Source organism: Macaca mulatta, chromosome 20, assembly GCF_049350105.2.
Source record: "Macaca mulatta isolate MMU2019108-1 chromosome 20, T2T-MMU8v2.0, whole genome shotgun sequence".
Lineage (NCBI taxonomy): Eukaryota > Metazoa > Chordata > Mammalia > Primates > Cercopithecidae > Macaca > Macaca mulatta.
The window spans coordinates 83,712,686-83,737,266 of record NC_133425.1 but is presented as its reverse complement, the minus strand read 5'-3'; the positions used below and the strand labels follow the sequence as shown (position 1 = coordinate 83,737,266).

The 24,581-nt window shown below is 57.1% G+C and overlaps 1 protein-coding gene and 1 long non-coding RNA gene across 3 annotated transcripts in view; one reads left to right on the top strand and one right to left on the bottom strand.

Moving 5' to 3' along the window:
* ZNF469 (zinc finger protein 469) overlaps positions 1–24,581 on the bottom strand; it is a 337,361-nt gene that overhangs the window by 91,161 nt on the left and 221,619 nt on the right. The gene's annotated exons all lie outside the window — the stretch shown is intronic.
* LOC144338325 (uncharacterized) lies at positions 1,033–6,985 on the top strand. The gene is made up of 2 exons (XR_013412325.1): positions 1,033–5,301; positions 6,379–6,985. It is a non-coding gene; the product is annotated as an uncharacterized LOC144338325 (long non-coding RNA).

Below are 24,581 nucleotides of genomic sequence, written 5' to 3'. Positions count from 1 at the left end.
ATTGTGTGGTATGTATCACTCATGGTGCGTGTTTGTGTCTCATGTGTGTTGTGTGGTATGTGGTATGTAGTGTGTATTGTGTGTGATATGTGTGCAAGTGTGTGGTATGTATTGTGCACGGTGCATATTTGTGTATAGTATGTGGTGTGTGTGTGGTGGGTGTGTGGTGTGTGCTCTGTGTGGTGTGTGTAGTGTGTGGTGTGTAGTCTGCAGTGCATGTTAGTATGTAATGTGTATGTATGGGGTGTGGTGTGTGTAGTGTGTGATATGTATTGTGCAGCACATGTTTGTGTGTAGTGTCATGTGTACTTCTGTGTGGTGTGTGTGGGGTGTGAGGTGTGTATAGTGTGTGGTTTGTAGTGTGCAGTGCGTGTTTGTGCATAGTGTGGTGTGTGTGTAGTATGTGGTGTGTGGTCTGTGTAGGGTGTGCATGTGCATTCGTGAGTGGTGTGTACTGTGCCTGGTATGTGTGCACTTGTGTTGGTGTATATTGTGTATGGAGTGTGTGCACTTGTGTGTGGTGTGTATTGTGCATGGTGTGTGTGCACTTGTGTTGGTGTGCATTGTGCCTGGTGTGTGTGCACTTGTGTGTGTGTGTGTGTGATGTGTGTGCACTTGTATGTGGTATGTGTGGTGACTCGTGTGTGTGCACTTATGTTGGTGTGTATTGTGCATGGTGCTTGTGTACTTGTGTGTGGTATGTATTGTGCAGGGTATGTGTGTACTTGTGTGTGGTGTGTATTGTGCAGGGTGTGTGTGCAATTGTGTTGGTGTGTGTTGTGCAGGGTGTGTGTGCACTTGTGTTGGTGTGTATTGTGCCTAGTGTGTGTGTGCACTTGTGTGTGTGTGTGTGATGTGTGTGCACTTGTATGTGGTGTGTGTGGTACCTGGTGTGTGTGCACTTGTGTGTGGTGTGTATTGTGCAGGGTGTGTACTTGTGTGGTGTGTGTATTGTGCCTGTGTGTGCACTTGTGTGTGGTGTGTGTGGTGCCTCGTGTGTGTGCACTTGGGTGTGGTGTGTGTGGTGCCTGGTGTGTGTGCACTTGTGTGTGTATTGTGCCTGGTGTGTGTGCACTTGTGTGTGGTGTGTATTGTGCCTGGTGTATGTGCACTTGTGTATGTGTGATGTGTGTGCACTTGTATGTGGTGTGTGTGGTACCTCGTGTGTGTGCACTTGTGTTGGTGTGTATTGCTCCTGGTGTGTGTGCACTTGGGTGTGGTGTGTGTGGCACCTGGTGTGTGTGCACTTGTCTCAGTGTGTATTGTGCATGGTGTGTGTGCACTTGTGTGTGTGTGTGAGATGTGTGTGCACTTGTATGTGGTGTGTGTGGGCCTCGTGTGTGTGCACTTGTGTTGGTGTGTATTGTGCATGGTGTGTGTGCACTTGTGTGTGGTGTGTATTGTGCAGGGTGTATGTGCACTTGTGTGTGGTGTGCATTGCGCAGGGTGTGTGTGTACTTGTGTGTGGCATGTGTGGTGCTCATGTGTATGTCACACACAGCATGTGTGGTGTTTGCTGCTACCGGAAGGTCACGTGGACGCGTTGAGCCTCGCTCAGCCCTCTCAGCTGTGAAGCCTCCGTCTGTCTCTCATGGCCTCAGTTTCCTGCTCTGTCGGGGGAGGCTGCACCGGCCTGGGCGTCTGGAACCGAGGTGCTGGTGAGGGGGGACGAGTGGCTTCTTGCTTCTTTTTCCAGGTTGCTGGAAGCCTCCTGCTTCCTACCCAGAGCCACGCTGGCCTGCGGATCTTTCTGAGTGAAGTGATGGAAAGGGTAAGAGAGGCCGCGGTCTGCCTGGGGCCTGCGCGGGAGGCAGGGGCTGAGAGCTGGTATGCTGCCCCCAGCTCAGGGCTGGCTGTGGGGGCTGTGGCGAGCCCTACCCTGTCCTGGGAGAGTGGCTGTGTGCACCACACACACGCACGCACACACACATGCCCACATGTGATGCTGAGCCTGTGAGGTCCTGCGTGGCCATTCCCCCGAAAGCCCCCGGGGTCTCTGGAAGCGGACGACAGGTCTTCAACTCTTCACCTGGGGAGTTGTGGTCCCAGGGCAGTGGGCGTCCCAGGGCAGTGAGTCGGCTGAGGCAGGCTCCCTGGATCCACCCCAGGTCCCAGACCCCAAATGGCACCTCAGGAGGTCCCCAGATCTCACGGCAGGGGTCTGGGCAGGGCCTGGGTTGGCCCTGGTCAGTGCCGTCCCTCACCTGTTTGACCTGGTCCATTGGGACACTGTTGGCCCCCCACTCCCTGTACAGCCCCCGACATTGTGGGCAAATCAGCAGGTCATCCCAGCTCTGGGGCTGAGGGTGGCAGGGCCTTGAGGCAGGTGCAACGGTGGCCCCTGAGGGATATGCCCAAGTCCCAACCCTGGGGACCTGTGGGTGTGGCCTCATTTGGAGCCAGAGTCTTTGCTAGTGTGATGGAGGTAGGATTGCACAGGAGTGGGTGGGGCTCTGAATCCTGACGGGCATCCCTGTAAGGACAGGGAGACAGTGGTGTGAAGCCACAGGCAGTGACAGCAGCAATGCAGCCACAGCCAGGGAGCTCCCGCAGCCACCAGGAGCCGTAGGAGGCAGGAAGGTGGCCCTGAGCCACCTTGACTTTGCACTTCCGGCCCCAGAGCTCTGAAAGGATCGCTTCTGCTGCTGCTGTCACGGAGGCCCCAGGGGACGCACACAGATGCAGAGGGGCAGGTGGGCCAGGCAAGAAGACTCAGCTCTGTCCTCTGCTGGGAGCAGCCGTGACCGGCCTGCTGCTGCCCCTTGGGCCACCACGGCCATGCTCTGCCCGCCAGCCTCCCACAGTGGGGAGGATGTAGGGGTGCAGGGTAGGCTGTTTGGGCCTCTGGGCACCTGACACCTGGCGGAGCTCTCTGGGACGGGCCCTGCCCTGCCTGGTCTGAGATCCTCCTTCCCAGGGGTCATGGGGCCCCCCTGCTCCAGCTGTGCCCCGCACACCCCTCACAGGACTCTGCTGTCATCCTGGGAGGCCCAAACACATCTAATGGTACCGGGAGGTGGGTGGGTGCTGGGCGTGGCCCAGGGCTTGAGACGCCTTTGGGGTGAATTTGAGCCAAGGCCGGAAAGGCGAAGATGGGAGGCCCAGGGGTGGGCGTGAAGCACAGGTTCTTCACTGTGATTGGAGGAGACGGGCCCCGCCTTCCCCACAGTTCTTAACATGGGGTGGATGTGGGGCGGATGGGTTTACTGGGACCATCGTAACCAAGTACCACAGATGGGGTGGTTAAAACAGTTTATCTTCTCGCAGTTCTGGAGGCTGGAAGTCCAAAGTGAAGGGATGGTGGGGCCGGTTCCTGCGGATGTTGGGAGGGAGGGTCTGCTCTGGACCTCTCTCCTGGGCTTGGCGACGCTGTCTTCTCCGGGTGTCTTCGTGTGACCGTCTCTCTGGGTGTGCCCGCGGCTCAGTGGAAATCTCACCTTTGAATAATGGTGCTAGTGAATTAGGACCCGGCCCAATGACCATGTCTTCACTTGATCATCGGCAAAGCCCTATTTCCAAAGAAGGCCCCGTGCACAGGTGTGGGGGTGGGGCCCTGACATCTCTTAGGGGATCAAATGTAACCAGAACATGGGGTCTCACTTGTCCAAACGTTCAGGGGCCTCCTGCATTGCCTCCTGGGTTTGGGTCCCACAGCTTGGTGGGAAGGAGGTAGGGCCGGCGCCCTGCTCCCAGGAAAGCAAAACCAACTCAGGTGCAACCACGCTGAGACCACCGAAGCTCAGCCGTACAGCCTGTTCACACGTTGCCACATTTCTGCTCTTTCCCTGTGAATTTATCTTACATTTCCCCCCAGAACCAGCAGGAATGACATTTCTTGCTAAATACCTCAGTGTGCCTCTCCTGGGAACGAGGGCATCCTCCTGAAGACGGCCAGGCGGGCCGGTTTCTTCCCGGCCGCCGATTTTCGTTCCATGGTTCTGAAGAGCATCTGAGGGAGGATGTGGCAGCGTGGACACAAGGGGAGCCTGAAAGTCCAGCAGTGGGCGGGTACAGGGCCAGCTCGCTGCCTGAGCAGCTTGGGACGCACACACAGGGCCGTTCATCTCCTCATTTCCTCTTAAAGGAAGGAACAGGTCCAGCCTGGGCAACATAGTGAGACCCCGTCACTACAAAAATTAAAAAATTAGCCAGGTGTGGTGGTGCGCACCTGTAGTGGTGTGCACCAGCTACTTGGGAGGTGGAGGCAGGAGGATTGCTTGAGCCCAGGATGTTCAGGCTGCAGTGAGCCAAGATCGCGCCACTGCACTCCAGCCTGGGCAACAGAGTGAGACCCTGTCTCTAAAAAATAAAAATAAATAAAAGTAGGAGCAAGGGTCCTGCTGTGGGGTTTGCTCTGTGGCTTTGAGGTGACCCGGGAGCTGCATGTGCAGGTCCAGGCCAGGGCTGGGAGGGAGGGGCTCTGGGCAGCCGACCTGGAGTTTCCCAGCGAGCCCTGCCAGGACCCAGGGTCTGTTTTGGTGATTAGTGGACAAGCGTAGCTGGGTCCTCAGAGCACTCGCAGGGCCTCATGGTCGGCAGAGGTTCTCCTGAAATGAACGGGCCAGAGACCACGCTTCTCCCTCGCCCAACAGCCCGCGCTGGCTGTGCCCGTGTCCTGGAGACCATTGGAGAATCGGGCCTGGGATGGAGCCGAGAACTCCCATCCCGGGAGATATCTGTCGGGCACCCACGGAGGAAGAGTAGGAAAGGAATAAAAATTCTTTTGTAATGCTCTCGGCTGCGAAGTTCAACTCTTTAGCCAGAAGTCTGAGTGGTGCGCTCACAGCCTGACCCAGTCCAGAGTCCCGCCTCTCACGCTCCTGCCCCAGCCAAGAATAATGGGAACAGATGGCGCCATTTTCCTCTGGTCCTTCCAGGGCGATGCGATGCCAGGTCATTATAGTGATATTCGACGAGGGAGCAGGTCTAGATCCTTCTGGATGAAGGGCAGAGTTGCTGAAGCCTGAAGGTCACCTCTGGCAGCCTCAGTGGGGCCTGGCGGGTGGGCTGGCGAGCATTCTCCCCTCTGAGAAGCTGACTCTCATAAAACCCTCCTTCTAGGCGGGGGGAGTTCCATCCACGTGAGGAGAGCTGGAGCCAGTGTTTTGGTGGAAGCAGGCAAGGCTTTGGGAAGGACCCTTCCCTGCACGGTGAGCCAGAGGCTCCCTCTGGGCTTATGTGAAATGGACCCTGGAGTGACCCCACAGGCCAAGGGGACAGCTGCCCACGTGTGGGTTCTGCCATGCCAGCCTGCAGAGGCCTCTCATCTTACAGAGGGCAGTGACGTGCCCGAGTCTCATGGTGAGTGACCGCAGAGGGGCCCTGGTGCGGATCCCATGCTCCTGGTGTCACCTACCCAGCGTTTGTGTGTGTGGCCATCACGACTGTGCTGTCCCATGTGGAAGCCCTGGGCCACACGGAGCTACTTAAATTTAAGTTAACTGAAATTAGGTACCATTAAAAATCTGGTTCTTTGATCCCACTAGCCAGGCCTCAGGTGCTCAGAAGCCCTGTGTGTGGTGGCGGCCGTGTTGCCAACACAGGCACAGAGCTGTCCCATGGTCACACGAGGTGTGCGTGGATGGCGCCGTGCCAGGGTCTCCTTTTGGACTCAAGAGCAAGGATGGAAATGGACCATCTGGCCTGGGCACCTGGGAGGGGGCTGGCTGGACAATTCAGGCTCTGTCAGCAACATGCCCTGTACCCTCGGGATCCACTCCCCCCACCCCAGGCTCACGTCACCTTTACAACAGGTGAGAAGGAGGTGACTGGTCTTCTCAGGCCCTTCTAGAACCTGCTGTAGGGCTCTGGGTCTGACCAGCCAAACCCCAAGTCAGGGCGACTTCTGTGACGGATGCACGGTATTGTCAGGGATGCCGAGGCCACATGCTTGGCACCTGGCAGTTTGCAGGAAATCCCAGAGGCCGGGTGACGCAAGCAGGGCGACCTGTGGGGCGCGAGATGCGGGACCCAGAGCCGATGTGGTGGTTTGGGGAGGAGGCTCGGGTTCCGAACCGACCTCGCCTCTGGGACGTGGGGCACACGTCCATAGCGGCCTCTCCCAGGAAGTAGGCACTCGGAGGGATCTACTGGCTATATCGTGGGTCCACCATGGCCACATGCAGAGCTGCTTCCCCCGCTCCGTGCACAGCTGTGGTCACAGGCCCAGAGAGGGCCTGGGCACTGCCTGAGGGTGTACAGCAGTAGAGGCAGGGCCAAAGCACAGAGGGCTGTCCTGGCCCCCAGTGCAATGTGCCCCTCTTCACACTGACCCCATCCCTGCCAGAAGCCTCCGAGGACTTCGACTCCGCAGAGCAGCTCCTCAGGCCCAGCACTGTAACCAAGCCCCTCGGCTTTTAAATAAACTCTTAATTTCAGAACAGTTGAAGATGTACGTGAAGGCTGCAAAGACAGCACGGAGAGTTTGTGTCCACCCCTCACCTAGGCTGCCCTGCCGTTAACATCTCACACCGCCGTGCGACGCCAGCGAGAGCTGAGGAACCAGCATCGACACGCTGGTATGAACTGAAGTCCACGCTTTGTTCAGAACCCGTCCCCCCACCGCCTCTTCTCTCCACATTCCCTTTCTCTGCCCCAGGATCCCATCCAGGATCCTCACGTCTCCTTCGGCTCCTCTAGGCCATGACAAATTCTCAGACTCTCCTCTTGTTTCTGATGACCTTGACCACTGTGAGGACCGCTCAGGTGTTTTCTAGAGTCTCTCCCTGTTGAGACTCCTACTGTTTTCCTCATGATTAGACTAGGGTTAAGGGTTTTTGGGACAGAGACCCCAGGGCTGAAGAGCCCATCTTATTATGTCCTGTCAAGGGTCCACACCATCACAAGGACTCATCATGGTCAAGGTTGACCTTGACCTCCTGGCTGAGGTCGTGTTTGTCAGCATCTCCACTGTGCGGTCGCTCTTTTTCCAGCTCCCCATAGGCTACGGCTTGAATATTTGTCCTCTGCAAAACTCATGTTGAAACTCAATCCATATTGTGGCAGTCTTGAGAGGTGGGGCGTTTAAGAGGTGATTAGAGGGCTCTGCCCTCATGAATGGATTAATCCATTCTTGGATTCATGAGTTATCACAGGAGTGGGACTGGTGGCTTCATAAGGAGAAGAAAGACCTGAGCCAGCAGGCTCAGCCCCCTTGCCATGGATGCCCTGTGCTGCCTCAGACCCTGCAGAGTCTCCACCAGCAAGAAGGCCCTCAGCACAGGCAGCCGCTCGACCTTGGACTTCCCAGTCTCCAGGATCAAGAGAAATAACCTTCTTTCCGTGATAAACTACCCAGGCTCAGGGACTCAGCTGCAGCAGCAGGAATGGACTAAGGCACACACTCTGCTCTTTGGAAGAAGTCGCGATGGGCAGGCTGCACACGGGCAGGGGGCTCTGTGCTACTTCCTGGGCAAGCGTCTATGTACATTGTTTGGGAGGGATGTGCCTTTTCTTCCCCATTTATTTATTTCATCCATTCGATACTTTGTTTATATTAATGTGGGCTCGTGGATATTTATTCTATCCTTGGGATTTTAGCCCCATACAACCCCATACCATGATGTTTACTTTGTCACTGGATGCCATCTCAGCCCTGGCCCTGAGCTCTGACGGAGGCCCAGGAGAGCGAGTGCAGGGTGGGCTACCGCGGACCCAGGAGCACAAGGGGTGTGAGACAGGATGCCTGTGCTTCTCAGTCCCTGTGTGCTATGTGCCCCCGTGTGCTATGTGCCCACTGCTTTGCCTGTGCACCATGCAGAGCTCAGCAGTTGCCCACAAAGCTTGTCCAGTGGCCATGAAGGACTCGAGCCCAGCCTTGCTGCCCCTGTGCCCCTCCAGGTGAGAGGGGGCTACCTCCTGCAGGGACCCACCACCCAAACACACATGACGTCCTGCAACTGGGTCCCGACAAGGGCTTGGCGGGTATCGCCCTATGCTGGCATCAGGCGGCTGCTAGAGTCTCACACTTGCGCACGTCCTCCCACCCGGCCCGACGCAGAACAGACGCCACCTTGAAAAGAAGCAGGCCCACCCCCTGCTGGCCCAGCCTCGGTCCCCCCATGGTCTGTCCCCAAGTTAGAGGGAAAAGGCTCGCTGCTCAGAGCCGCCTCTGCACGGTGGGCCCTGGCGGGAGGTCCGCGAGGCTGAGCAGAGGAGGGGGCTGCGGGGCCGCGGGGAGTGGGGCTGTGATGTCCCACCTGAGTGCAGGGCGGTGGCCCCCACAGTGCATTAGGGCAGAAGCAGCTTTCCTTGATCGTCCTCTCTGACCCTCAGTGGCCGTCGGGGTGGGGAGCTAAGGAGGATTCTGAGGCTTTGTCCATGTTTGGCTGTGAGTGGGTCACAGGGAACTGGGCTGCTGGAAGAGGCCATTTGGCCTCCGCCACGAGATCTTCCTGAGGCTCCTGGAGCCCCCTGTTGCAGCACCTCCTCAGCCTCCGCCCGGCCTCTCCCACCGGCCTTCTTCGTCCCCAACCAGCCCCGCCCCTGCCCCCGCCCCCGCCCCTGCCCCCGCCCTGCACATGTTGCTGCTTGCCTCACCTGGGGCCCTGTTGGCCGGAGCCACCACCTGCCACGATGCCTAAAGCCCTCAGTCTGCCTCCCCAGCTGGGCACCTCGAAGTCCACACATCCACGCTGGCCGCCCCAACACCCACACAGCTCCTTCTCATGGCCTCCCCAGGTGGCCAGCACCCTCGGTGATGCTCTCGCCTTGGCCCCGGACCTGTCATGACCTTGGTCCCCAAGTCCTTCAGGCCCACCCAGTAGCCCACCCGGCTCCCACTGGGCATGGCAGCCCCTAGTCATCCTCCCCCACATACCCTTCCTGGCTCATCTGAACCCCACCCACAGTCTGTGGACGCTGCGCCTCCCGCTTCAGGGAGTGTGTGTCCACGCACTCGCAGGTGGCAAAACCGAGATACCCAGGCCAGCTGCAGTCCCAGCAGCCACCAGGAGCGATTCCAAACGCATCTTCCCAGCGGGAGGCCCCGGCCCACACGCCTCCTGGGCCCTGGAGAATAGACTGAGGGGCTGGCCCTGTACGGGCGCCCAGCATTCAGTGCATCAGGCGGGCATTGAACAGGGACACCCTGAGACCTGGTGTTGCTCAGCCTGTAAACTAAGAAGGGCTCCTACGCATTTACAAGATTGTACAAAATATGTATAGATGTGTGACAGAGACCACGTGTGGCCCACAAAGCCTGAGAGATTTACCACGGGAGAGGTCTGAACCTCTGGGGTGAAGATGAGGCACTCAGGTGGCTCAGGAGGGGGCCAGGAGCTCTGCGCAGGCTGCCAGCCAGACACCAGCCTGGACCGCTTTGCCCAGGCCCCGGGCTCTCTCTGCAGGGTCCTCACTGCCCCAGCCCCCAGGGCTCTCTGCAGGGCCCTCCTCCCTGCTAGGCCCCTGGGCTCTCCCAGCAGGTCCCTGTCCCAAGTCCTCTCATGGCCCCTCAGGGTGGCTCTGCCTGACGCCTCTGCCTACAAACTCCTCTCTGCGTATCACCCTCTCCCTCTCATCTACCCCCCTCCCCTCTGACCCCCTCCCCTCTGACCCCTCCCCTCTGACCCCCTCCCCTCTGACCCCCTCCCCTCTGACCCCTCCCCTCTGACCCCCCTTCCCCTCTGACCCCCCTCCCCTCTGCCCCACCCTCCCCTCTGACCCCCCTCCCCTCTGACCCCCTCCCCTCTGACCCCCTCCCCTCTGCCCCACCCTCCCCTCTGACCCCCTCCCCTCTGACCCCCCTCCCCTCTGACCCCCTCCCCTCTGACCCCCCTTCCCCTCTGACCCCCTCCCCTCTGACCCCCTCCCCTCTGACCCCCTCCCCTCTGCCCCACCCTCCCCTCTGACCCCCCTCCCCTCTGACCCCACCCTCCCCTCTGACCCCCCTTCCCCTCTGACCCCACCCTCCCCTCTGCCCCACCTTCCCTTCTGACCCCCTCCCCTCTGACCCCACCCTCCCCTCTGCCCCACCTTCCCCTCTGACCCCCCTCTCCTCTGACCCCCCTCCCCTCTGACCCCCCTTCCCCTCTGACCCCCCTCCCCTCTGCCCCACCCTCCCCTCTGACCCCCCTCCCCTCTGACCCCCTCCCCTCTGACCCCCTCCCCTCTGCCCCACCCTCCCCTCTGACCCCCTCCCCTCTGACCCCCCTCCCCTCTGACCCCCCTCCCCTCTGACCCCCCTTCCCCTCTGGCCCCCTCCCCTCTGACCCCCTCCCCTCTGACCTCCTCCCCTCTGCCCCACCCTCCCCTCTGACCCCCCTCCCCTCTGACCCCACCCTCCCCTCTGACCCCCCTTCCCCTCTGACCCCACCCTCCCCTCTGCCCCACCTTCCCCTCTGACCCCCTCCCCTCTGACCCCACCCTCCCCTCTGCCCCACCTTCCCCTCTGACCCCCCTCTCCTCTGACCCCCCTCCCCTCTGACCCCCCTCCCCTGACCCCCTCCCCTCTGACCCCCCTCCCCTCTGACCCCCTCCCCTCTGACCCCCCTTCCCCTCTACCCCCCTCCCCTCTGACCCCCTCCCCTCTGACCCCCTCCCCTCTGACCCCCCTCCCCTCTGACTCCCCTCCCCTCTGACCCCCTCCCCTCTGACCCCCTCCCCTCTGCCCCACCCTCCCCTCTGCCCCACCCTCCCCTCTGCCCCACCCTCCCCTCTGCCGGCTCCCAGCCCAGGCAGGCAGATTCTGTTCCAGCAGGACTCCTCCCCATGCATCTGCCTCCTCTGTGCTCCCGGCTTTTGAGCTACGCGGCCCTGCACTGTTGTTCCTGCCTCCCTCTGGGCCTCAGTTTCTTTACATGCTCCTTGGGGCTGGGCTGCACCCTCCCCGGGAGATTTTCTGGCTCCAAAGCCCAGCACTCCCCAGTCCTATCAAAGCTTCCAGAACTTCTCATGGGCCTGACCCATGACACCTGGCCCGTGATGTCTGGCCTATGTCACCTGGTTCATTATACCTGCCCCTTTATACCTAGTCTGTGATGGCTGGCCTGTGACACCTGGCCTATGTTACCTGGCCCATTACACCTGTTCATGTCACCTGATGCATGACATCTGGCCTATGATAACTGGCCTATGATACCTGATCCATTATACCTGCTTATGTCACCTGGCCTTTGACACCTGGCCCATGACAACACCTGGTTTGGTACACGTGCCTCACTCCTACCTATGAGGTGCTCTGTGCCTGAACAACAGGCCCCCCGCTCTGCATGTGAACTCCTCCAGCTGCCGCACCGGCCTAGACTGCCGTGCAGGGGAGGCGCCTCTGTGCCTGCTCGGCTATGTCTGCTGGGGTAGGAGGAGGAGTGGTGGTGAGGGGGCTGTTTGCTCGCTGACCCACTTTATAGAGTGGAGTGGTGTCCGTGGCTCAGACCTGGCACTACTCCTGCTAAAAATATTGCACCTGTCCCTGCATGCTCAGAAGATGACCAAGGTTTGTGTCTTAGTAAAGAGGCGCCCCTACTTGCTCCCCTCTGCAGGGGTGGCCCCGTCCCCAACACTGTGCCACCCTGTCAAGCACCTGAGCTTTGCCATGGTCAGGCCCACTGCCACTCTGTACCCCGTCCTCCTGACACCATGACCCCCATCCCCCTGCCATCCTGCCCCCTCATCACCCTGCCACCATGTCCCCCATCTCCCTGCCGCCATGTCCCCCCATCCCCCTGCCAGTCTGTTCTCCCATCCCCCTGCCATCTGGTCTCCCCATACCCCTGCCACCATGTCCCCCATCCCTCTGCCATCCTGTCCCCCCATCCCCCTGCCACCATGTTCCCCATTCCCCTGCCATCCTGTCCCCCTATCCCATGGCCACCATGTCCCCCATTCCCCTGCCATTATGTTCTCCATGCCCCTGCCATCCTGTCCCCCATTCCCCTGCCAGTCTGTCCCCCTGCCACCATGTCCCCCCATCCCCTTGCCAGTCTGTTCCCCCATCCCCCTGCCATCCTGTCTCCCCATACCCCTGCCACCATGTCCCCCATCCCCCTGCCATCCTGTCCCCCCATCTCGCGGCCACCATGTCCCCCGTTCCCCTGCCATTATGTTCCCCATCCCCCTGCCATCCTGTCCCCCATTCCCCTGCCGGTCTGTCCCCCTGCCACCATGTCCCCCCATCCCCCTGCCATCCTGTCTCCCCATACCCCTGCCACCATGTCCCCCATCCCTCTGCCATCCTGTCCCCCCATCCCCCTGCCACCATGTTCCCCATCCCCCTGCCATCCTGTCCCCCCATCCCACGGCCACCATGTCCCCCATTCCCCTGCCATTATGTTCCCCATCCCCCTGCCATCCTGTCCCCCATTCCCCTGCCAGTCTGTCTCCCTGCCACCATGTCCCCCCATTCCCCTGCTATCCTGTCCCCCATCACCCTGTCCCCACATCCTGTCCCCACATCCCCCTGCCACCCTGTCCCCCCTGGCGCCCACTCTCGCCCCAGTGACCCTGCTGGTTCTGGGAGTGCACCTGAGTGACTTCTCTGCTCAGGTGGGCACGCCCCCTCCAGGATGCAGCAGCCCTGGGCAGTCCAGCTCAGGTGGCCCTGCTGTGTGATGAACACACACTATCAGGTGTGATGTGGGTTCTCTGGGACTTCCCAAACAAAGTGCCTTAAACTGGGGAACTTCAAAAAGAGACAAATGTTCTCTCAGTACAGAAGCCTGAAACTGAGGCATTGCAGGGCCACGCTCCTCCTGAGGTTCCATGAGGGTCTCTGCTGCCCCTCCCTGCTTCTGGGGGACGCTGGCTTCTATGATGCTCTTGGCCCATGGCCTGTGCCTGTATCACCACAGCCTCCATCTCTGCCATGGCCCGGCCCTTCCTCTGTGTGTCTGCCCATATCCCCCTTTCTGATAAGGATACCAGCCTGATCTCATCTTAACTAATTGCACCTGCAAAGACCCTGTCTGTAAATCAGTCCATGTTCACAGGTTGTGGGTGGACATGGGTTTGGGGGCAATGTTCACCCAGCAGAGGCCTCTGGCCTCCGTGTTTCTTCCTTGGTGACAGCACAAGATGGCTTGGGGGCTCTGTGGTTCCCAGGAGACAGTCTCTACAGATGGCCCAGTACCTGTGCAGGGCAAACACACCCTGGGGGCGTGGAGCTTCAGTGCATTACCCGAGGCCGCCTCTCCTCATCGAGTGGACCAGGGCATAGTGACGAGCATCCCTGAGAGTCAGGATCCGGGGGTGGCTGCAGAGTGCAGGCTCCTCGCTCGCTGGGGCAGACATTACTAATCAATCACAGAGCACTATCCTGCAGCCTGGACCCAGCTCAGGACCACCCCTCGGCACAGCACTACCGTCAGCAGCTCCCCACCCACGGGACCCTGGCCTTCCGGGAGCCAGAGGGTCTCTCCCCAGGTGAGTGGAGGAGCCAGAGGGTCTCTCCCTGGGCAACTGGCGGTGCTGGAGGGCTGCATGGAGCATTAAGAGGAAGTTTGCCCGTGGGCCATGGGATGTCTTGGGGCACTGTGAGAAAGCAAAGTTAGGAACCACTGGCCAAGTGACAGCACTTTTCGTAGATGTGTCACTGAAGGCACAGCAACCAGAGGAAAAATAGAGAAAGTGGATCCTCATAAGCTAAAAACACTTGTATTTCAAAGGACATCATTGAGAAAGTGAAAGGAGGTCACAAAGCAGGAGGAAATATTGGCAAACCGTCCATCTGAGAAGGGTCTAGTATCCAGCAGATACACAGAGCATGCACAACTCAACAACAAAAAGCCAGACAACCCCATTAAAGCAGAGGCAGTGTATCTGAGTGGGCTTCTCTGACGCACATGGAGAGACACCTGGCACCATCAGTGACCAGGGAAATGCGCGTCACAACTGCGGCGAGCTGTGCCTGACGCCGTGGGGTGGCCAGAACCGAAGATGTGCAGTGACGCTTGCTGCTGAGGACGCAGAGGACTGGAGTCCTCAGGCTTTGCAAATGAGGATGCAAAATGAAGAGCAGCCTGGCACTTCCTCAAAAAGACAGAGAGCGACCCTGGGACCTCGTGTCACTAGGTGTAAACTCAGCAGAATTGAAAACACGTTTGCGCAAATGCTTGGCTGTTGTATTAGTCTGTTTTCACACTGCTGATAAAGACATACCCGAGACTGGGCAATTATGAAGGAAAGAAGTTTAATGGACTCACAGTTCCACAGGGCTGAGGAGGCCTCACTATCATGGCGGCAGACCAAGGGACGTCTTACATGGCGGGAGGCAAGAGGGAGCCTGTGCAGGGGAGCTCCCCTATAAAACCATCAGATCTCATGAGACTCACTCACTATCATAGAACAGCATGGGAAAGGCCTGCCCCCATGATTCAATTCCCTCCTACTGGGTCCTTCCAAAGACATGTGGAAATTGTGGGAGCCACCATTTAAGATGAGATTTGGTTGGGGACACAGCCAAACCATATCAGGTGTGAACGTTCATAGCGGCACTACTCACCATAGCCCGAGTGGAAATGGCCAAGAGGCTCATTATTTGGTGAATGGTTAAACCACAATGGAATATACTTTTTAGCCATGAAGAGGAGTGAAGCACTAACACATGAAGCAATGTGGAGGAACCTTGAAAACACTGGGCCGAGTGGAAGAAGCCAGACACAAAGGGGTAAACACAGCATGATTCTGCTCATGGGAAATGCCTAGAAGAGCAGAGATGGTAGACGAGGGGTGGCCAGGGGCTGGGGGAGCTGCAGGCAGTGAACTTCCATGGGTATGGGGTTTGTTTTGGGGACGATGACCTGTTCTGGAATGAGATAGTGTGATGGCTGCATAACTTTGTGAATACATGAAAAGTCACCAAATTGTACATGTGAAGGATGAATGTGCATGGTATTGGCACATCAGTGTCTCACGTGAAGGATGAACGTGCATGGTATTGCTGTGTCAGTGTCTCAAATGAAGGATAAACCCGCATGGTATTGGCGTATCAGTGTCTCACGTGAAGGATGAACATGCCTGGTATTGGTGCGTCAGTGTCTCACGTGAAGGATGAATGTGCATGGTATTGGCACATCAGTGTCTCACGTGAAGGATGAACGTGCATGGTATTGCTGTGTCAGTGTCTCAAATGAAGGATAAACCCGCATGGTATTGGCGTATCAGTGTCTCACGTGAAGGATGAACATGCCTGGTATTGGTGCGTCAGTGTCTCACGTGAAGGATGAATATGCATGGTATTGCTGTGTGTCTCATGTGAAGGATGAACGTGCGTGGTATTGCTTGTGTCAGTGTCTCATGTGAAGGATGAATGTGTGTGGTATTGGCACGTCGGTGTCTCATGTGAAGGATGAATGTGTGTGGTATTGCTGTATCAATGTCTCACGTGAAGGATGAATGTATGTGGTATTGCTGTATCAATGTCTCACGTGAAGGATGAACGTGCATGGTATTGGCACGTTGATGTCTCACGTGAAGGATGAACGTGCGTGGTATTGCTGTGTCAATGTCTCACATGAAGGATGAACATGTGTGGTATTGCTGTGTCAATGTCTCACGTGAAGGATGAATGTGCATGGTATTGGCATGTCAGTGTCTCAGGTGAAGGATGAACATGCGTGGTATTGCTGTGTCAATGTCTCATGTGAAGGATGAACGTGCGTGGTATTGGCATGTCGGTGTCTCAGGTGAAAGATGAACGTGCGTGGTATTGCTGTGTCAGTGTCTCACGTGAAGGATGAATGTGCGTGGTATTCGCATGTCAGTGTCTCACATGAAGGATGAACGTGCGTGGTATTGGCATGTCGGTGTCTCAGGTGAAGGATGAACATGCGTGGTATTGCTGCATCAGTGTCTCACCTGAAGGATGAATGTGCGTGATATTGGCACGTTAGTGTGTTACATGAAGGATGAACATGCGTGGTATTGCTGTGTCAGTGTCTCATGTGAAGGATGAACATGCGTGGTATTGGCATGTCATGTCAGTGTCTCACATAAAGGATGAACTTATGTGTTATTGGTGCATTAGTGTCTCACGTGCAGGATGAATGTGCGTGCTGTTGCTGTGTCAATGCCTCCATGCAAGTTTCTTTCTTTCATTCATTCGATGCTTATTGAGGCTCTCATTTCTCCTCCCATCGGGAGGCAGAGCTAATTCCCCTCCTGGGCATCTGCCTGGACTTGGTTATGCCTGACTGGTGGAGTGTGGCCAAGGTGAGGCCCTGTGGCTGGGTCATCAGAGGCCTCTCCAGACACTCATTTTGGGAGCCCTGAGGGGTCGTGGAGGGGGCCTGGCCACCCTGAGACCCCGTGCCAGAGTGGCCCTGTGTGGATGTTCCAGCTGTCTCACCATGGCACCAGCTGTAGAAGTAAGGCCGCCTTGGAAGTTTTTGACCAGCCCAGCTGCCCACAGAGCACCTGGAGTGGCCCTCATCCACACCATGTGGAGTGGAAGTACAACCAGCCCTGCCTGCATTCCTGACGTGCATCCAGATATGTACCAACCAGGGGGTCAAGCTCTGAGTTTTGGGGTGGTGGAGAGCCTGGCCTGGTTTCCTGGCAAACCTAGTGGCTTAGAGCAACAGATATTCATCCTCTCACAGCCCTGGAGACCGCAAGTCCCGGATCAAGGCATACGCAGGGCTGTGCTCCCTCCAAAGGCTCTGGTGGGTCCTCCCTGCCTCTCACTGTGCCCAGTGGCTACATGGCTCCCCTGTCTGTCTCCGTCACACGTGTCCTCCCGTCGGCATCTTCCTGTCTCAGGCTCCCTTTTCCTTATAAGGACACTTGTCGTAGGATTTAGGCCCCACCCTGGTCTAGGACAACCTCATCTTGAGATCTTTAGTGCAATTATATCTGACAACACCCTTATATGAAATAAGGCCACAGTCATTGGCTCCAGGTGGACATGAATTGGTCACAGTTCGACCTTCTGCACCTTCCGGGACAGACGAATCACTCCCGGCTCTGTGATGTGTGCACACCATACGGGTTGAGAATCCCTCACCCAAAATGCCCCAGAATCCAAAACTGTTTGAGCTCTGACATGATGCTCTTGGGAAATGCTCCTTGGAGCATGTCTGATTTCAGATGCTGGGTCAGGGATGCTCAGCTGACCAGGGTAAGGCAAATATTCCCAAATTTGAAAAAAAATCAGAAATCCAAAACACTTCTGGTCCCAAGCGTTTGAGATAAGAGACGCTCACCCTGCAGACCCTCTCCCATGGCCACTGCGAGCTCCTCACAGGCTGCCCCATGAGCCTGCCATTCTCTTCTGTTCTTGTTGTTTTTTACCATCAATCCCCAGAATTTTTTTCAGAGGGGCATTCACAGGAAGCTTAGTCCAGCTTAGCCCAGCATCCCAACAAACCTGAAAAATTTCTTAACTCTTTGGTCTCTTAGGAAAGGGGGTGACATTTGTAACACAAAGCAAGACTTCCTTAACTTTGCACCTGCCTCCCTTGGGCACACACACAGACACACACACACAGACACAGACACACACAAACACACAGACACAGACACACACACATGCACAGACACACAAAGATACACAAACACAGACACACACATGCAAACACACACGCACAGACACACACACACGTAGACACACACAAACACACACAGACACAGACACACACACAGATGCACACACACACACAGATGCAAACACACACAGACACACAAACACACACATGCACATAGACACACACACACACACACACAGACACAGAAACACACACACACTGCAACTGCCCCCGTGTCTCCCCCCACCCCCTGCCACGCAGCCGTCACTCTCCCTCGCTTGAGTGTGCGAAGTGCTCCAGTTCTTGGTGTGTTTTCATTCTCCCCGGGATCTTTACCACCGGCCCCACCTCGCAGGCCTGCATCTATGGGAAGAATCGAAGTGCCTTCCCCAGGCAGGCAGCCCCAGCCACACATGCAAAGACTTCGGTGCTCCTGCCTTCATGCCCCACCTTTGCATCTTTGCTGGAAGGAAACGTCTCCAAGTTGTAACTGTCACTCAGTCACCGGTGGGCCCCTCTTCTGTGACTCAGCAAGTCTGGAGCCTTCTCCACCCATGGGCCCCTCTTCCGTGACTCAGCAAATCCGGAGCCTTCTCCACCCATGGGCCCCTCTTCCGTGACTCAGCAAGTCTGGAGCCTCCTCCACCCGTGGGCCCCTCTTCCGTGACTCAGCAAGTCTGGAGCCTTCTCCACCCGTGGGCCCTTCTTCCATGACTCAGCAAGCCTGGAGCCTTCTCCACCCATGGGCCCCTCTTCCGTGACTCAGCAAGTCCAGAGCCTTCTCCACCCATGGGCCCCTCTTCCGTGACTCAGCAAGTCTGGAGCCTTCTCCACCCATGGGTCCCTCTTCCATGACTCAGTAAGTCTGGCCGTACCCACCGGCTTGGAGACCACACCTGGTCTCCCTCTGGGTGGGTGGAGGCTCTTGGGAAGCATCAAGCAGGGGACTTGCGGATGAACTGTGGATGTGGGGACACTCGCTTTGCCTACAGAGGTCGCAACATGGGCAGTGGACACATGATCCCAGCAGGCCTCCTCCCTCCAAGGTTTACCACCAAATCACCAATGAGCAGCAGTACAAGGACCCACGGGGTGTGTCCTGGTGCCAGAGTGCACCTCTGGGTGCCACAGTGCTGGGCAAGGACGTGGCTCCTGGGAGCACAGCTCAATGGCTCTGATGGTGGGCAGGGAGGGGAGGCGGGAAGGTCATGGCCTGGGAAGCAGCATGACTGGGTGTCTGGTGCCCAGACTCAAGGGGCAAGCTGGGGCCTTGGTCTTCTCGTCTGTGAAATGGTGAGGAGGCTGGCTGCAGAGGCTGCTTGTGCGGAGCCTTGTGGGAAGGGTTTGCAGGCTGTGAGAGCCGGCCTGACCAGTGGTGCTGGGGGGCCCTCACCCTGTTCCCAGCAGCCCTCCCTCCCCCATCCTGCCCATCTCCACCCACGGGTTCTGGGGTCCCTTAGGGGAGGCCTTGCTTTGTTGATTTGCAGGGTGCCTTCCTTCTCCCTGCCTCGTGTGGCGTATGCCAGGTGGCTGCCTGCCAGAGGTGCATACAGAAAGGTTTATTCTTCTGGAATGGCCCAAACCGGCAAGTCAGATTCAGAGCCAAATTAGAACCCAGCATCCAGTGACGCTGCAAGGACCTTGCTTGAGGCCAGGGCCAGCGGCAAGGCTGTGCCCAAGGGTGGCGGTGTCCAGCACTGCCGGGAGAGCTGGCACGGAGGGGGCAGGGCATGCGGTGATGGCGCATCATGGGTTCCCACGGGTGCTTCCAGGCCTCAGGCACCCGCGCCAGCTCCCCACACAGACGGTGTCATCCTCCTGCAATAAGCCACAGCATTCTTGGACACCGCGCCGAAACCCGACCCGCTTAATACCTAATGGGGTAGTGCACTTGGAATGCTGATTTCCTATGAGTCATTTTCCATCCTCTGTCAAAAAATGCAACTTTGTTTATTTCTGAAAGATTCCTTCGGTGGCTTACTGATGTCAACTAAACACCAAGAAGGGGGTGGAGAGAGACTCCCTGTCCCATCATGCCTGTCCTTAGGGCTGTGAGGAAAGCCTTCTGCCAAAGGGGACTTGGGGGCTGCAAAGGGCCATGCAGAGACAGAGGTCCAGACCCAGCTCTGCTCTTGGCACGGTGGCCTTGGGCAAGTTGCTGCCACGCCGGGCCTTTGTATTCCTGTGAATGAGGAGGGAGATGCTCCTAAAACCTGCATCCTGAGCTTCCAGGACTCATGGGTGTCTCCACACAGGGAAAAATGAATAATGATGACAACAATGGTGATGGTGGTGATGGTGATGGTTTTGGTAACAATAGTGATGATGATGATGGTGATGAGGATGATGGTGGTGACGGTGATGGTGGTCGTGGTGATAACCATAGTGATGATGATGGCGATGATGATGATGATGGTGGTGATGAAGGTAGGGATGGTGATGATGGTGATAATGATGGTGGTGGTGATGATGATGGTGGTGGTGGTGATGAAGGTAGGGATGGTGATGGCGGTGATGAAGGTAGGGATGGTGATGGTGGTGATGATGATGATGGTGATGGTGGTGATGAAGGTAGGAATGGTGATGGTGGTGATGATGATGGTGGTGATGGTGGTGGTGGTGATGATGATGGTGGTGGTGATGATGATGATGGTGGTGGTGATGATGGTGGTGGTGATGATGATGATGGTGGTGGTGATGATGATGGTGGTGGTGGTGATGAAGGTAGGGATGGTGATGGCGGTGATGAAGGTAGGGATGGTGATGGTGATGAAGGTAGGGATGGTGATGGTGGTGATGATGATGATGGTGGTGATGATGGTGGTGGTGGTGATGAAGGTAGGGATGGTGATGGCGGTGATGAAGGTAGGGATGGTGATGGTGATGAAGGTAGGGATGGTGATGGTGGTGGTGGTGATGATGATGGTGGTGATGACGATGATGGTGGTGGTGATGATGATGGTGGTGGTGATGATGATGATGGTGGTGGTGGTGATGAAGGTAGGGATGGTGATGGTGATGATGATGATGGTGGTGGTGGTGATGATGGTGGTGGTGGTGATGAAGGTAGGGATGGTGATGGTGGTGATGATGATGGTGGTAGTGATGATGATGATGGTGGTGATGATGGTGGTGGTGATGATGATGATGGTGGTGGTGGTGATGAAGGTAGGGATGATGATGGTGGTGGTGATGATGGTGGTAGTGGTGATGAAGGTAGGGATGGTGATGGTGATGATGATGATGGTGATGGTGGTGATGAAGGTAGGGATGGTGATGGTGGTGGTGATGATGATGGTGGTGGTGGTGATGGTGGTGGTGATGAAGGTAGGGATGGTGATGGTGGTGATGATGATGATGGTGGTGGTGATGATGATGGTGGTGGTGATGATGATGATGGTGGTGGTGATGAAGGTAGGGATGATGATGGTGGTGGTGATGATGGTGGTAGTGGTGATGAAGGTAGGGATGGTGATGGTGGTGATGAAGGTAGGGATGGTGATGGTGATGATGATGATGGTGGTGGTGGTGATGATGGTGGTGGGGGTGATGAAGGTAGGGATGGTGATGGTGGTGATGATGATGATGGTGGTGGTGGTGATGATGGTGGTGGTGATGATGATGGTGGTGATGATGATGATGGTGGTGGTGATGATGATGATGGTGGTGGTGATGATGATGGTGGTGGTGGTGATGATGATGATGGTGGTGGTGGTGATGAAGGTAGGGATGGTGATGGTGGTGATGATGATGATGGTGGTGGTGATGATGATGGTGGTGATGATGATGATGGTGGTGATGATGATGATGGTGGTGGTGGTGATGATGATGATGGTGGTGATGATGATGATGGTGGTGATGATGATGGTGGTGATGATGATGATGGTGGTGATGATGATGATGGTGGTGGTGATGATGATGGTGGTGATGATGATGATGGTGGTGGTGATGATGATGATGGTGGTGGTAAGCCTCAGCAGGAGAGATCACAGGAGGGCCAGGAGAGAAAACTTCTCCTTTCCCTTGGGGCATAAGTCTGTCACCTCCTGTACTGACTGAGGCAGGGGTGCGGGCCATGCCTCTGCCTCTAGCTGTGGTAAGCCAGACACAAGCTTCTTTCTTAGTCCCTCTGTTCACGAAGTGGAGGCCACGGTCTGGGCCAGCGAGAACCAAAGACATGCTAGGAAAACCACAACACGTCATAGTTTTGTGACTGTTGCTTACACATGGGAACCACTGGGAATATGCGTGCTAAGGACGGTGTGGAGAAGCGAGCCCACTCCGCTTTCAGGGTAGGAGTCTGAACGGGCATGACTTTTCAGAAGGTGTGGCTATGGCACCAATGCCCCCACACATCATCACGGTGACGCGGGGTCCACTTCCAGGACCGCACCTGACAGTGCACACAGCACACAGAAATGCCATGAGCACATGGGATGCCCACATGACACCCACAAGATGCCCACAGGTCCCGTGTGCAAGTGCAGTCACAGGAAACAGCCACAGTGTAAGTGCCCCTTGCTGAGGGGCGGTCACAGCTTCGTTGCATGTCCCCAGATGAGAAACGCTCTGACTGAAGGTCAGCAGGCCAAGTCGAATGCTGACGTCCCTCTGTCTCTGAGGATTTGCCTATGCCTGGCATTTCATGTGGATGGAATCAGGCTGGACGTGGCCTTTTGTGGCTGCTTCCACTCTGCCTGTGCCCAGTGTGCATCAGACTGTGTTCCTTTGGGTGCCTGGATGACGCTGTGTCTGTGGGCGCCCGTGGTGCTTGTCTGTCCTTCACCGGGTGGCCTGAGGACTGAGGCCGTCTCCGCTCTGGCGGGTGAGGCCTTGTGAAGGCGTCTGCATCCCGGGAACGGTTTCAGCTTGTCCTCACCTTGGGTTTGCTGCCCCCCACCCATGTTTTCAGCGCGAATGTTGTCAAGAACTTTTCCCTTGACCCCCATCCCCTTTCCCCCAGAACAGCTGAGAGACTAATAGTTTCAATGAGGAACAATTCCCTGTCAGTGTGACCAACTTCCCAGTCTCTTGGGGACTGAAGCGCTCCTAGGATGTGGGGCCCTCAGGGGCAGAGGTGGCCGGTGGAGGCGCTCGCCCTCACCTCTGAGAAGGGAGCCCCACTGGGGAACCTGGGGGGCTCCCACCTGTGTTCCATCCTCACACTTCTGACTCAGGCCCTCAGAGGGTCGGGGGAGGCAGCCCCCAGCCCCTGCTTGGCTGTGGTACGAGGTGAGACCCCTGGAGGGAGCTTCTGCTAGGCAGCGATGTGCGGTTCATGGCAGGAATTAAATCACGTCTCACACACCGTCCCTTATAGGCTAGCTGTGTCCACGTCTGGATCAATACTAACCCAGGCCTTTCCTTCCGACGTGGCTTCTCCGTGTTATCAGAAGATGAGGAAACAGCAAACACACTGGCTGGGCTCCCTCCCTGGAGCCCCTTCACCACCTGCCCAGTCACGGACAGCAGCGGCCATGTTACTCCCCAGCTCATGAACCTTCTATGGCTCCCTGTCGTTGACAGTGGGTCGACACGCGGACCCTGGGTGCCACTGCTCCCGGTCAGCACATCGTGGGTGGGATACAGGAACTTGCACTTTTATAAAAACTGCAGGAAATATGGAGGCAGGTGGTCTCTGGGTTTTCTTTGAAGGACTCTGGCTGCAGGTGAACGTCGGGACTCTGTGGAGAGCATTTAGGGCCCCGACTCCTCTTGCTGACTCAGTTTGACTCTGCTCCCTCCTCGGCCTCCTCCGCTTCCTCCTCTGCTGTGGTCAAACTGCGTCTCCCCCACCCGCTTGCGCCTGCTGTTTTCTCTGGACATCCTCTCTGGTTCCTGTGTGGCGCTCACTCTGTGGGAAGCAGCCGTCCCTCGACCGGGCGCCGCCGTCGCTCATACCACGCCCTCTCCCGTTGCGCTCAGCTGTGTGTGTACACCCCAGTCCCCCCTGGCTCGAACGCTTGAGGGTTGTATCTGATTTCTTTTGGTTTTTCTTGTCTGGATTCTTGTCTGGTGCATTCTGGGAGCCAGGGATGGAGGAGATCAGCTCATTGGAGAAGAACTCAGGCCCTGGACCCCACGAAGATCCATGTCAGGCCAGGTGCATCAGATCAGCTTCTCTGCGGAGCACACACTGATGGTGCCTTGCGTTGGGGCCGTGGCGTTTCAGGTCCAGCAGCAGAGTTTTGACGTTAACCATGTGGCCAGGCCCCGGCTGAGAACTGCAATGTCGTTTTCCTGGGGAACCTCCCTGGAGGTTGTGAAGAAGGCACTCCTATCATTCCCATCACACAGATGAGGAAGTGCAGGCTGGGAGCCGTCATACGGTTCAGCTAAGGTCACAGAGTCAGCAGCAGAGGGAGAATTTTGTTCCTCTACAAGCATTTTAAATACACCTTTAAGGCAGAATACAGCACACGTGCAGAAAGCACCTGACTGGTGTCCGGCCTGGCCCATGACACAGCGTGCGTCTGCCTGCACACCAGCCCCAGGAGAGAAGCACAGACTCAGCAGTTCCTCCTTCCCTGGGACCTGCGGATTCCTCGACCTCCTCCCAGCTTCAGGACCGTGGCTTCCACGGTATGTGCCCTTCTGTATCTGTGGGAGTTGCCGTGTGTGTCGGGAGCTGCCGCTCTGCTGCCTGGGCAGCAGCATGGGCCGTGCGTTCCCCATGGGCTGGGACGGCAGGTGGGCGTGCAGCCGTGACGGACCCCGGCCGTGAGAGCATTTCTGGTAGATGAGTGCTCTCCACGGTGTGTTTCTGGTAGGTGATCCCCAGCTGAACTCAGGGGATCCGACCGGTTTTCTCAAGCAGCTGGGCCTGGTCAGCTCCGACCACAGTGCAGCCTCTCCAGCTCCTTCTGGATGACACCCGTGGTGTGAAGTCTAAGCATGGAGCCCAGGCTGCCCTGTCAGTGCTCAGTGAGTGTGCACGGAAGGTGGGAGGGGAGAGGGTGGTGGAGGAGCGGAGAGGAGGGAGGAACAAGGAAGCGGTCCTGCAAGCACTCAGTCCCTGAGGTATGGAGCACGTGCCCTGTCCTGCTGCCGGTGATGCCGCCCACAGTAAGCACAGACACCGCCCTCACCCCAATGTGATGTTTTGATGACAGCACAGGCCTGGCC